We start from the raw sequence: 2,500 nt of genomic DNA, 5'->3' as shown, positions 1-2,500 counted from the left end.
TGCGCTGCCGATTTTCCACGCGGCAGCCCCTCTTTTCGTCAGCGTGCCCCCCTGACGAATTTTCCTGCCTGGCCCGGCCAGTCCAGCCCCTGTTCGTCGAAAAATCTGCGCTGCCGATTTTCCACGCGGCAGCCCCTCTTTTCGTCAGCGTGCCCCCCTGACGAATTTTCCTGCCTGGCCCGGCCGGTCCAGCATCCAGCCCCTGTTCGTCGAAAAATCTGCGCTGCCGATTTTCCACGCGGCAGCCCCTGTTTTCCTCAGCGTGCCCCCCTGACGAATTTTCCTGCCTGGCCCGGCCGGTCCAGCATCCAGCCCCTGTTCGTCGAAAAATCTGCGCTGCCGATTTTCCACGCGGCAGCCCCTCTTTTCGTCAGCGTGCCCCCCTGACGAATTTTCCTGCCTGGCCCGGCCAGTCCAGCCCCTGTTCGTCGAAAAATCTGCGCTGCCGATTTTCCACGCGGCAGCCCCTCTTTTCGTCAGCGTGCCCCCCTGACGAATTTTCCTGCCTGGCCCGGCCGGTCCAGCATCCAGCCCCTGTTCGTCGAAAAATCTGCGCTGCCGATTTTCCACGCGGCAGCCCCTGTTTTCCTCAGCGTGCCCCCCTGACGAATTTTCCTGCCTGGCCCGGCCGGTCCAGCATCCAGCCCCTGTTCGTCGAAAAATCTGCGCTGCCGATTTTCCACGCGGCAGCCCCTGTTTTCCTCAGCGTGCCCCCCTGACGAATGTTCGTCGAAAAATCTGCGCTGCCGATTTTCCACGCGGCAGCCCCTGTTTTCCTCAGCGTGCCCCCCTGACGAATGTTCGTCGAAAAATCTGCGCTGCCGATTTTCCACGCGGCAGCCCCTCTTTTCGTCAGCGTGCCCCCCTGACGAATGTTCGTCGAAAAATCTGCGCTGCCGATTTTCCACGCGGCAGCCCCTCTTTTCGTCAGCGTGCCCCCCTGACGAATTTTCCTGCCTGGCCCGGCCGGTCCAGCCCCTGTTCGTCGAAAAATCTGCGCTGCCGATTTTCCACTCCGCAGCCCCTGTTTTCGTCAGCGTGGCCCCCTGACGAATTTTCCTGCCTGGCCCGGCCAGTCCAGCGCCCAGCCCCTGTTCGTCGAAAAATCTGCGCTGCCGATTTTCCCCGACGAACCTGCAGCTGCACAAATCCGCGCTGCCACTGCCCCATTGTCTGGACCAACAGTCTTTTCCATCAAGCCCTGGACTATAAATCGTCCAGACTCATCGCCAGCACCCGCTGCCGATTCTGCCGACTTTGCCGATTTCGTCGGCGCTGCCGATTCCAACACTGCCCCCCGTGCCTGAACCAGCGCTGTTTCGTCAGCGTGTCCCCTTGACGAATTTCCCTGCCTGGCCTGGACAGTCCATCTTCCAGCCCATGTTCATCGAAAAATCTGCGCTGCCGATTTCCCCGACGAACCTGCAGCTGCACAAATCTGCGCTGCCGATTTCCCCCCCTGTCGGCATGGCTGCCGCTGCCCCGATGTCCAGACCAACAGTCTTTTTTGTCGACTTTGCCGATTTTGTCCGCGCTGCCGATTCCAACACTACCCCCTGCATCCAAACCAGCATTGTTTCGTCAGCTCTTCCCCTGACGATTTTAGCCCTGTAACAAACAGTAGGCCTCCAATCCCGCCAACGGGAGCCAAGTTGATAGGGAAGAGAATTGAATGACGCGCCTGGTCCTCGCACCCCGCCACCCGAGGGGCCTTTTTCCCGGCAGCCTCTGAAAAACTCTAGCTTTCACGGTCCTCGCCGCCCCTCACCACCATGGCAGGCCTCTAATCCCACCCATCAGCAGTTGTAGCCGATAGGGCAGTGATTTGAATGACGCGTCGCGGGCCGCCGGGTCATCTCACCCGGCCATTAATTGGAGCGTTTTTGGCTGGCCGAGGATGGGGGGATGGATCTCTTCTTCCGAAAAAGCAAACAGTACATCGGGAGTTATGTTGACGGGGCATGGAATTGAATGACCCGTCGCGGGCCGCCGGGTCATCTCACCCGGCCATCCCGGGGAGCGTTTTTCCCGGCAGCATCGGGGAAACTCTTGCTTTCACTGCCCGCTGCCCAAGTCCCCACTCGCATCGGCCCCCCGCGCCAACAAGCCAACGCTGCCGAATCGGCAGACACTGCTGCCGAATCTGCCGACACTGCCCCGCGGGCTGCCACTGCCCCAGTGTCTAAACCAGCGGTCTTTCTCATCGAGCCTTGGACTATCCAGTCCGTCCTGACTCATCGCCAGCACCTGCTGCCGATTCTGCCGACTTTGCCGATTTTCTCGGCGCTGCCGATTCCAACACTGCGCCCACCGTGTCTGAACCAGCGCTGTTTCGTCAGCGTGTCCCCTCGACGAATTTTCCTGCCTGGCCTGGACAGTCCACCGTCCAGCCCGTGTTCGTCGAAAAATCTGCGCTGCCGATTCTGCCGACTTTGCCGATTTCGTCGGCGCTGCCGATTCCAACACTGCCCGCCGTGCCTGAACCAGCGCTGTTTCGTCA

Source organism: Populus nigra, chromosome 2, assembly GCF_951802175.1.
Source record: "Populus nigra chromosome 2, ddPopNigr1.1, whole genome shotgun sequence".
Lineage (NCBI taxonomy): Eukaryota > Viridiplantae > Streptophyta > Magnoliopsida > Malpighiales > Salicaceae > Populus > Populus nigra.
This window is presented reverse-complemented; position numbering follows the sequence as displayed.